The following is a 12,012-nucleotide window of genomic DNA, read 5'->3' on the forward strand; positions in this document are numbered from 1 at the left end:
CTCTGTGTTCTAAAACACTACAGGCTTACTTTTTTATTTTGATTTTGGACTCAGAAAGGAGTGTCAAAAAAGAAACCTGTGGGGGGGAAACTCATCAGCCTATCTTTGAACTGAAATTAAAGGGAGGTTTCACAAATGACGAGTCATTGGAACATAATTTCATGATGCTGCCAATTATTGTTCACATTGTGTGAACCACTCAGAAAAATACCCTGAGATGCTATGTGCAGACAAAACCAGGAATTTAGCTACTATAAATGCATTACTCTTAATGCAATGATGCTACCTTTTTTCCTTCCAAAACATAGTATATTTTTAAGGACACATTCTAGCATAAGCAGGGTACTTTTCCCTAACTTCTGCATAGAGGTATCTCTTTTGGGATAAGATCTTGTTTATAAATGGGGCAGGCAATCTTAGCAGGCAGGAACAAAGAAAAGTGTTTTTATTAGCAGCAGGAACCCCATGAACAGCTTTGACCCCAATTTAGGATTTAGCTTATCATTTCACACAGAGGCTTGCATCAAGAATTTGACACTGGTGCCCTTTTCTAATTTGTAAAGCAAACTAAAAGGAAAATAATGGAGTACGGATAAGTGCTGTTCATGAGCCACTGAGCAGGCTCTATTCCATTCTGCCCAAATTACTCCACAATCAGTCAGAAATCTCACGACAGACTAGGTTGTCTTTTTGTTGTTTTTATTCCTCTAAAAAAAAAAAAAAAAAGGCAAATTAAACCACCAGGCCTGTCTGTCCCTATCCTGCTGGCGATCAGGAGTACTGTGGAATTGGCATTCCTTGCGCTCATCACTGCATCCACGGAGGGAAGCGCTGCCGGGGCATGGAGGGCATGTTCGCCCGCGAATGTTAGAGCTGTGGTCGTGTGATCGAAGAGCAACCTAAGGTTAGGTCTTAAGCGTGGTAAAGCCCTGGCAGCTTTGCTCCAATTCCGTGATCCTAATGGCTTGAGACTGGCTGAATTCTTCTAACCCCAGCAATTAGTTCTTTCATTTTCTAGAACGGCTCACTCGAAGTGTTATTTTATCCACACAGAGGGCGCATCGGAGCTGGGGCTTAACCCACCCGAATGCGCTGGCTGTGTGAATCGTCTTTCAGGCAAAGCCACCGTGCCCTGCACCCGCCCGTGCTGATTCAGCCAGATTTTTGTCCCTGACAGCAACAACAACAAAAAAAAAATATCACAAATTTTGTTAGCTTTCGTGAACAAAAGAGCTGCGTGAGAGCAAAAACATACAAATGATCTTAGCAGATATGTGGTATTGACATCTCAGTGAGGGAGAATTTTAGTCTTTCTTTTCTCTAGCTGAAAGATGACACAAGGCAAACGCAAACTGCATTATTTGTGTTCCCCCCCAAAAAAATGACACCAATATCCTGTTCCTGTGTGCCAGAGCAGCCTTGCAAATTGAAACTCCCTTCTCACCATATTTACATGGCACCCCTTCTGCAGCCCTGTTCTCTCCTGGCAGCAACTGCTGAAATAACTGTGACTTTTCTAAACAAGGACATGCATCTGCATTGCTTGAAGTAATATATAAATATATATATATTATATGGGAACTGCTGAGTGGCTTTTCCTCACATTACTGAGAAGCACATATTTCCTCCGCAGATTTTACAACACCAGATGAGTGGCACCAACCCAGTGAGCAACGGGAGGGCTTGCTATGTGTGATTTTATGGAGCACAGCAGGACTAAGGGCTCCTCAGGAGCCCTGCTTTCACCCTGTGTTACTCTGGTAGGAGGGAAGAGCAAAGGGTGTGCAACATGTCTCTTTGAATCAATGTGTAGATATACGGAAAACGTGTGAAAACCCACACAGCCATCTGTTTACATGGGTTTGTATCATCTGTGGGAAGCAGAAGCATAAGGAGAGAGGTTTAGGCTCTGACTGTTGTTGGGGAAAGCTGGATATAGGACAGGAGGAGAAACTCAAGATAAAGAAAAAAGCCAAAGGAGAACAGGGCACAGGCCCAGAGGGGAGAGAAATATAAATATAAATGAGTGAATAAGGAGAAGATATATGTTATTGCTGTCACCTGGCTGTGTCTGCCTCCCAGGCTGGTGTCCAGCTCTGCTGATCTACTTGGTGTTCAACACCCTTGCAAGTTCCAGGCTTTCCTGCCATACTGCCTTGGTGTGACATGCCTGGGAAAGTGTGTGCAACACACCATTCATGCTCTGGACGTGCCAACCTCATGCCGCCAAGCATCAGGGTGCATTTCCAGCTTCACCTGTGAAGCCTAGCTCTCTCTGAACTCAAGCACGATTTGACTGCTGATTTTTCAAGAGTTATCCTCTTGTTGATGTCCTTGTGGCACATAACATTTTGGAATTGATGTTATCTGTAACAACCCATCATAAAGACTACTTCTGAAGGGTACTTTGGAGCACTGGGACAATACAGTTGCATTGCTCACAGACCTGACTGAACTGGCATGGCATCACCGGCAACATGAGCAATGCCTTAAAGTGCCTTTTGAAGCCAAAGCAATGCAATGTTAAATAACATGTGGTTAAATCTAGCCCTTGTGCTTGACTCAGCATTAGCATTAGGAAGATTTGCTCTGGAAACTCCTGCCAAGCAATAGGATTGGCATGACAGAAGGATGGTGAATCATTTGCCGTGGATCTTAGCTTGCAGACCAGGAGTTCAGAAATAGAGAAGATGAGATCGGAGGGCGACTGAAACTAGCCAAGTTCAAAAGCCTTCTTGCTAATTCAGTATGCAAACAGCACACAGGTAAAGGCATAAAATAGTTTTCCCAGCTACAGCCTGCCAGATCCATGCCCTAAGCATGGCTGAGGAATCCTGTGCAATGTGAACCAGGGATGACGGGGAAAGCCCGAGTCCTTCTCCAGCCAGGCAGGTTTCCTGGAGATTAGTATGTACATTGCACAGTGCTGCAGGGCTGTGGCAAGAGGCTGTGGCTGAAGTGATACTTTAGCCGTATGTCTCCTATCCCCGGCAGTCCTTGCAATACCATTTGCATTTCCAGGCTCTCACAGCCCTTCTCCAAGGTTAGTTTAAACGCACTTGGCAAATGTAACTCATTCTGCAGCTAGAAAACGGAAAGGAGCAGAAAATGCTCCCAGCCATTTTGGTGTGTCTGTGAAATTACCCTCTTGATCTGATTCTTCTTGACTCATCTCTTCCCTTCTATCCTCTCTGCCAATAAGCTCCAGCAAGCAGGACTGAGTCTGGCTGCAGGAAAAAAGGGTAAAAACCATGGCTCAGCAAGTTTGGCCCAAAATGGTAAAACCAAGTGATAAATTAATTTGTTACAAGCAATGCAAGACTGTGCTTAACAAATTGCCCTTTCCTGAAGTCAGAAGGACTACCTGCACCTGCACTTGCACCTCCATCTGCCAGTATGGCTGACCAAAGAGGTGATCCTCCTGTTGTGGTAGTGCTTTCCCATCACTGACTCCCCAGACTTAAATCTTCATTCTGCAGCAGGTAGGAATTAATTTTGCTATTGAGCAAGACAGTGTAAACAACAGAGATGAGTTTGTAGTGTCTGAGGTGGGAGTGGAGGAGCAGGGAGTGGGATGTCTCTCAGCACCATGTCTGCAGCCTATGGCCAGGATTGGGAAATTCAGAGAGAAGAAAGCCATATGATCACAGCCCACCCGGGACATTAAGTCAACAGGGCATGTCTTGTAAGTGGCAGAATCGGGCACCTCCAGAGGGTGGCACGGAAGCCCCTGTGCTGGACTGCTGCCTGGAGGGTCTTAAATCTCTTAATTTTTTACCTATGGGGAGACTCACATCTAACTCAGACACCTAAATATATAGCCCAGACTTAACACAAACATCCCTCCTGATCACCATTAGATTTTATCAGAAGCAAAAGATGTCTAAGAAATGTTGGGGGTTTTAAAATATTTTTTAACAGAAAAGTTTAATAACACCCAAAACTTTGAAAATAAAATACACAGCTCTGCAATTACATTGTGAAGTTACAGAAAAGCTGCCATCTCAAGACTAAATGTCTCTTTAAAAAAAAAAAAACCACATAATGTTCTGACTTGTCTTATTTTGAGGTGTCGATAGATGCCCAAATTTCCCAAAAGAAAGTTTGTTGGGAAAAATGCAGCAATGTGCTGGTAGAATGGAGAATTTATAGGCGATTATCTGTGTTAAATAGGTTAAAGAACTTCCTCACTTTTTCCTGTGCAATCACATTGGATTTCTGGTGCAGCAGCAAATAACAGTTTAATTATAGTCTTATACTCTAAAAATAACTCTTTAATTATTTGTGTCTCTTATAAGGAAAAAAATGCCAAGAAAATACTTGCTGAGACAGTTCAGGACCATGTGAGGCTAGGACTGATTCTTCCTAAAGGGCACGTCACATCCAACTTTGGCCTTGATAGGCTACAGAAATACCTGAGTAGTATCTTTTCTGGCTCAGCACATTTTGTAAAAACCCTTCAGTTGCGCTTTCTTTTAAAATCTGCATTAGCTGTAAAAACCTTACTGGATGGCCTAGTTTCCTGTGGAATTATACAAAAAAAAAAAAAAACAAACCAAAAAAAAAAAAACAACCAACAAAAACAAAATGTGCCTTGGGCAGAATGACCTTATTCTTTGCATTCTTATTCCCTGCAGCTGGTTTTTATGCTTTTTACTGCTGTGATGTGTTGGGTTGTGTTTTGTATCTGTCAGTGCATGAAGTAAGGAACTGGGTGTGGAAGCAGTAGCCATGTGGGAGACAAGAACTTCCCAAGATGTAAGCTCCCATCAGCGGGCACATGATCTTTCCCACTCATCCAGCGTTGTCTGTTTGACTTTCTCACCAACTTGAGAAGCTGCAGCACGCGCCCTGGCAGCCGCATGGTCCCCTGGGAGATGCAGGTTCTGCCTGGGTCTTCTCCTTCCTAGGTGACCATGTCTAATCATTAGGCAAATATACCAAGAGTGGCCATCAATATTATCAGCTGTAAAAGAAAATGTGTAGGTGGCTATCAGTTAGAGATGGGAAAGGTGAGAAGACAGGAGCTGCCTCCCACCATCTCAGGACTCTGCTAGCAGGGAGCATCCAGTCAGCACAACCCCCTCTCTCACATACCAAGGGCTTTTGCCCATGGGGACTCAAATGCTGCTGGAAAAGTAGATGGGCTGTTGAGCTACAGAGCTTTTTTGCAAGGTGCCTGGCTTTCACTCCCTCCTGTTGGAGCTGCTTCACTTTGTACAGGTGATTAAATATTCATTGGGCCAGGGAGAGAAAAACAAGAGATTGATTCTATTGCCCAGTTGTTTGGGTGCTCGCCTGGGATGCGAGAGATGCAGGGTCAAGTCCTTGCCCTGAAGATGATTTAATTATTTATACAAAGTGGAACAGCTCCAGCAAGAAGGAAGTACGTGCCGGCAAGCCTGATGGCCCTCTCCTGCCCTGCACAAAGCCTCTTCCCTTTTAACCTGGGTGATGACTTGGTGCAAGTTTTCTCCTTGCCAAGTAAATATTTCCTGTGTGCATCGTGATTTATTAGCTTCTTGTTCTTGCTCCCTGAGCCAAGGCTCACTTGGGCACTGTGCTTCACAGCTGGATTCACAGCTGTGGCTCCTTGCCGAGGGAGGCACAGCCACCTTGCCCACCGTTGCCCACAAGGGTCAAGGATTAACCTTTTACTAAGCTGCATAGCCACCTCGCTCCCTGGCATCTCTGCTCTCCTTGCCGTCTATGCAGCAGAGGAAGCCCCAGCAGCTGCAGGGAGAGGGCCAGGCTCTGGGACGCAGCAGGGAACACAACTTCCATAGGGATTTCCAGGGCTCGTGGGGCCGCTGTGAACAGAGGGGCAGTGAAAATGCAGAACTTCCCCTGTAATAAGGAAATGACAAATTCTCTCATCCTGTTGGTTTCTCCCTAAGTGTTTTGATGTGGATTATTTACTTTACTACCATAATGTCAATGCTGCTACTATTGGTTGGTTTTTTTCTAGCTGACAACATTATCTAAAATTGAGATGAAGAACTAAAGTTTTCCCTTGCAGGGGCTGGTGGGAATGGCCTGTGCCATGTTATCTTCAACACATGAACAATCTTAATTTCAGTAGCATCCCACAAACTTTAAGTGTCTGGTTTAAAGCAGTGATTAAATAACCTAGTCTGCTTTACAGAAAGGATGTTTAAGCACCTGCATACTAACACAGCTGGTTTTCCACAGGGCTTTTAAATTGAGTGTGCCACCTTCAGCTAACCAGGCTATTTCCATCACTGTTCTGCAGCAAATGTCACTAGGTAAAAAACCAAAGATATCAGTACGGTGTTTCAGTTTACACACACAGTTAGCATGAGCTAATCTATTTCCTCATTTTGCACAGTTTGTTCTGCTGCTGTCAATTTTTTCTGTATTCACAAACAAAGGAAAAGTTCCTCATAAGGAAAATCACTGAGCACAATAAAATATAGTAGCAATATGATTATTCTTTGCAAGAATTAATTTTTAAAACAAAGCCAAACAAAACAAGATTTAAAAAATATCTATTATAACATAAAAAATGTAGTGCTTATACTTGCTATCAAAATCTGGTCCTGTTGACTAATGGCTTGCGCATGCAACAGAGATGGCATTGTTTACTTTCTTACCCAAGTTTACATTTATTATTACTGCTAAGTTTTGTGTTAGCACACACTGTTTTAAATTAAATGAATATCCAAATACTGGTTTGAAGTTGCTAATGGCACCATATGTACTACATTAGCTTGCATACTATTTAAAGAAAAGGTCTTAATTGTACTACCATTGCCTGAGGATATTTTTGTGGTAAGTGGTTAAGATTCATTTTCTTGTTCATGTAGAAAATCACTTCATGAAAACACTGGAATACAATAACTTGTCCAGTTTATGCATTTTTGCTTTGATCACTTGGATTAAGGGAAAAGAGGACTATCATTTAAAATCTGAGTGTCTCAGTAAGCATTTAGTAGTTATTTTTAACTGAAGTAACTTCCTTCCCTAACCACAAAAAAAAGAATGTAACGAAACATAAACATTTACTTCTAGACTTCACTAGTGAGTCTGTTTGCCCTCTGGTTTCACTGCTAAGCAGTCTACAAAAGGTGTAAAATAGGCAGTGTAACCCCAAACTTGGCTGAAGGGTTTAGCATCAGGAAAAAAATAACTTCATAAGTGCATCTAATATCTGGAAAATACTGGAGGCAAGAGCCCTCACTTTTAGCAGGTAGATGAATCGCGAGCTGCCTGGCAATGTGTCACCTCAGTGCCACCAGCACAGCCACTCACACCCGGTCCCTCCTTTTGTGGGGCTCAAAATTCACAGCTGCTGCAGGATGCTGTGCGACTGGGACTGTGGGATGCAGAAGAGGGTTCTTGTTGTTGCCAGGGCTGGACCTATCCCTGGGTGTGCAACAGCGGAGGAGGAAGAGGCTGGGAGCCACTCCGCCAGTCCCACACTTTGACATTGTTTTGGAGTGATTTGTTCTTCATGACAGGGTCAAGCTGCTGTGAAAAGGTTAAACAAACGGACTTTGTAAGCTTCTTTTAGGGGAAAGCTGGTCAGACAGCCCCTTTAATCACCAATCCCCTTCAGCCCTGGGAAAAGGCATCGGCCAGACTCACTTGTGCAGCTGTGGGGAGCTGGGGTGAGAAGGGGTGAAGGCTCCCTGCCTTCCTGCAGCTGCCTTCAGCTGGAAAAAAAGAAATCCTGCAAAGGAAGGTGTTTGGCTGGAAGTGCTGGTGTGCCTCCCCCTGCACTGAGGTGCTGCCACAGAGGAGGAGGAGGAGGACATTCCTCTGGGGCCGGTGTGTAGCCCAGCGTCCCTAATGTTGTCTGCACCCATCCTGTCAGGAGGGTAATGAGGGGAAAGTTCCCAGACGAAAATGCAAAGCACCTCGGTCTTCAGTGGGGGCTTGGAGGAGGCTTGTTGTAGCAGCCTCCACCTTCCCTCCACCATGGCTGCAGTCTGGCACTCTGCTGGGAGAGGAACCCTGGAGGGTCAATCCCCGCAGACAGGCAGTTTTCAGGTCAGCTCCTCTGCCCCATTTTGAGGTGTGAACATCTACTGGACACCCAGCACATTACAGCATTACACACCTGAACTGCACCTTCTTGGAGATGCCCTAGGGCAGGGATGGTTCCTCCTGCCACATTATTCACAGGGCAGCTTAATAAATAGTACTGGCTTGGCTCCCCTCCCATTGAGAGTGGCAGCAGCCAAGGGCGGCATCATTCCTCCTGCCTGACATGGGTGGTGGAGGCGGCAGGAGATGGCAGTGAGGCTCTTTGGCCCAACATGGTGTACAGAAAGGGTGAGAAGACACATGGTGAGAGCCGGGATGGGCAGCAAGGCCCACAAACACTGCTCACTCTGTCCTAAGAGCTTCCCTGCCCTTTGCAGTTGACTAATTTGAACCCTCATCTCCTCTCTGCTCATCCCCATTAAGCATGCTCCCTCCCCACCCCCCACCCCCAAGCCTTTAGCTGTGAATTGCCCAACATCCACACACAGACATGGGCTTTCATTCCAGGAGCGATGTTTGCAGGAAAGCCCAGGCGTTGCTATGAGCAAACCCTGCCATCTCCCTGTGCCAATTCCAGCCACGCTAGGACCATGTCTTGCCTGTTTCCTCCCTTAGATCCTTACATCTCTCATCTTATTATCTTCAGCTGCTTTCTTACCGCAAGCTACTTTGGTAGTGATTTTCCACAGTGACCACAAATCTATTTTATTGCTGCTCTCCAACCTGCCACTGGTTCATCCTCCTCTCCTTACCGCATCCACCCTCCTAACTTCCTTTACCTCTCCACACATTCCAGCACCTTGTTTCACATACATTCTTTTTCTTACGCTGCAGATAAATATGAAATAAGAAAAGTTCTCACCTCCCTCCTGTTTATTGACATGTCCCATCAGAGATGCCGTAACTGCTTGTATGAGCACTCCTCATCTATTCCAGTGCAAAATAAAACATATTAATTCAGCCAAAAAATAAAGCTGATTTCCCCTAGTTGCCATGAAAGGGACTGGCTGTTACAGGGTTCCAGCCACAGAACTGAGGACCATCACTCCTTGGTTGTTCCTGCTGGATCCTTAAGTGCATGAGTGTGTAAGATGGACGGGTGTCAGTGAAGTCCACTGACTATGCTGCCAGGCAGCAGAGGCTTTTCTTTCCCCTCTGAATCAGGATTTTCTAGATCTCCCTACTTTTCTGAAAATGACCAGGAATCAGCAGGTATGTTAATAACTGGAGAACAGCTTCAGAGGATTTGTTCTTGAGAAACTTCCTTAACTCCATCCAATCTTTGCCTAAAACTTCTTTTGCCCCTATGTTATCATTTTCATTTGTATGTGAATAAGTGTCATGAATGTCCAAGATGTAGAAAGACAGCTCAGTGCTTCCTACTTTGAGTTCTTCTCCAAGTAATCTCCTTGATGATGAAATAAAAATGCAGGTTTTCTTCCTATCAGCAGGTCGATTTTGTATCCTTTCTGCACTACTTAGAAGCCATTTCTCAGGCAATAACTTCAGCGTTCAAGATCTGGATTAAGATTATTCAAATAAAACAATGAAGAGGAGAATGAAAAGCTTGATACTTCCACTTAGTAATATAGTTGTGAACCTAATAGCCTAATTGCCTTCTGCACCCCTCTGATCTCCAACTGTCATACAACTCGTGCTGGAATAGCCATCATATTTCACAAAGCTGGGATGGATTTGGTAAGAGGCCAGTCTTGCAATCTTTCTTCAAAACAGAAAAATGGACATGGTAACAACTGCCAGTGAAGGACCCAGTACTAAGCTACTGAAGTCAGCAAGCTGCTCTGCCAGCGATTTGGGTGTGAATTAAGAGCCTGAATTCCAGATGAATCAACATCTTTCTACCATCATAGTCGGTCTTCAGCTGAATTTAATCTCCGTGCTGCATCAGCTGTCAACCAGCTGAACAGTTGTCTTGCCTGCGGGGATTTGTGGCAACGAAGCACTGAAAGAGAATTCAAGAAATCATCCAGGCCACTCTCCCATCCTGTGTGGAAGTTAGCTGAATCACTTTAGATAATCTCATACATATATTTCTTCTAACCTGCATCTCTGTAGTACAAGTCCTGGGATTTCTATCAAACCACTGTCTTAAATACCATCTTAAGAGGCAGACTGTGTCTCTGATATTTATCCTGGGTTTTTATGCTGCAAGTTTAAGTAATTTCTCATTCTTTTTCACTTGGTCACAACTGATCACCAGCAACTTTGTAGCAACATTTTGCATATAGAAAACTGTCGCCTCCCTTCTCTTTTTTTCCCCCAGTTTAAACAAAGCCACATCTTTCATCCCTCATGTTTTCCAGATTTCCGTTATCCCATAGACTCTTTCCTGTTGATCAGTATGAAGGCAGCCAAGCTTCCCAACTCTGCAAGTAGCATGCCAAATGCCATTAAGCTGGAAGCTGGGAGGCACGTACCTTGGAAAGATGAGCAGGGAGGAACTAGTGCTCTGGAAATGAGTTGCAGTGCAAAAGGATGTGTTTCCTGTGAAAAGTGGATCCTATGAAAACCTGGAATTTCTACAAAAATCTGAAAATCTGGGGCAGCTATTCCCCACAGTGACTCAGTGCGTGTGATCACACCACAGCTCAAGACACCTTGTTTTCTCTATATAGGGAATTTGGATTATTCAGCAGCCCCCAGGCAAGTAAAGACTGATGTGATATGGCCCAGGTAGGAGAGATGCACTTCAGCTGTTCAAGAGCAGGAGTGTTGCCATCCCCAATTAAAGCATCTGCATATCCTATCTCTTAAAAGAAAGATAAAAGCCTCTTAAAAGAAAGACACATTATTTCTTGGTCAGAAATAATGTTGCCACACACACGACATTTTCATCCAGATGAGTGATACAAACGTTTTTGCATTAAGCTTAATTTTCTCTTCCTCATCAGAAAGCAGATACCATAATCATGCAGTTCGACTAGTGGGGCATGGAATTGGTCCTGGCTGTTATCCATAATTACATATAGGATCAGATCTGAATTAACTCAGCTTGGCATTCAAACCTAGATCCTGAAAACATGTGGTTTGTGTTTGGGAGTACCAAAGGCTGGTCAATGGGTTCAGTCGTCTTTAATTTTTTCATGAGTCCTTAACACTTAATTGCTTGTAGGTCCTACTTTCCAAAAACATGATCATAAAAAGCAAATTTGCCAAGTTAATTCCAGCATTTCCTCACACTAATGAACTTTGTAGATAAGATTTCATGCTGATATTAATGAGTTCCCAAACAACCAAAGCTGATTTCAGAAAGTAATAAAATTGGGGCTTAAATGTCTTACAAAACTGGAGATAGATCCAAAATGCAAAACCTCAGAGATGTTCAGAATATGAATAGATTTGCATCTCCCTAATACCAAAGTCCATAACCAACATATCACATTGCTAGGAGACAGCCAGCGGTTACAGCCTATCCAAAAAGTGACCTTTGTCTCACAAAGCTGTGCAAGTACAATGTTAATCTTCAGCTATAGTGTTATTCTAGATTTGGCACAGAATAGTCAGGTTAGTATCTCTGTTGCTACAGAAGTTATAGTTAGGTGATTGTTTTCTATGGGGCAGGAAATTCTGTCAGCAATATACTGATATGACTTCTGAGACCCCTGGTAAATAAAAATGCAGAATAATAACTTACAGGCCCTAGAAGGCTCTCTGGGAAAGGCAAAAGGCACAGCTCACCTTCAAGAATGGAAAGGATCTAGTATATGTTGGATTCTGGTTAACCTTTATACATTTTCTTTAAACTTGCTTTTTTAAAAACATTACCAATGTGACAATATTATGGGACAGAACAGAGTTCAGTAACAGCCACCAGCATTTTTTGGTTAAGAAGAAAACAAATATCCAAAGGAGCAATGTGAAGGGCAGCGAGAGTGGGGTAAATCAGCGTAAAAACCAGAACATAAGGTAGTAACAAAACACATTTGGCTGGAGAAGGACTCTACAGAGCCCTGGTGGTGAGGAAAAGAGGATGAAGGTGTG

General features: G+C 43.8%; 1 long non-coding RNA gene across 1 annotated transcript in view; it reads left to right on the forward strand.

The window, feature by feature from the left end:
• Nucleotides 1-12,012, forward strand: part of LOC308071631 — a 40,765-nt gene that overhangs the window by 14,764 nt on the left and 13,989 nt on the right. The gene's annotated exons all lie outside the window — the stretch shown is intronic.

The sequence above is a fragment of the Falco punctatus genome (assembly GCF_963210335.1).
Source record: "Falco punctatus genome assembly, chromosome: 1".
In the NCBI taxonomy this organism is placed as follows: Eukaryota; Metazoa; Chordata; class Aves; order Falconiformes; family Falconidae; genus Falco; species Falco punctatus.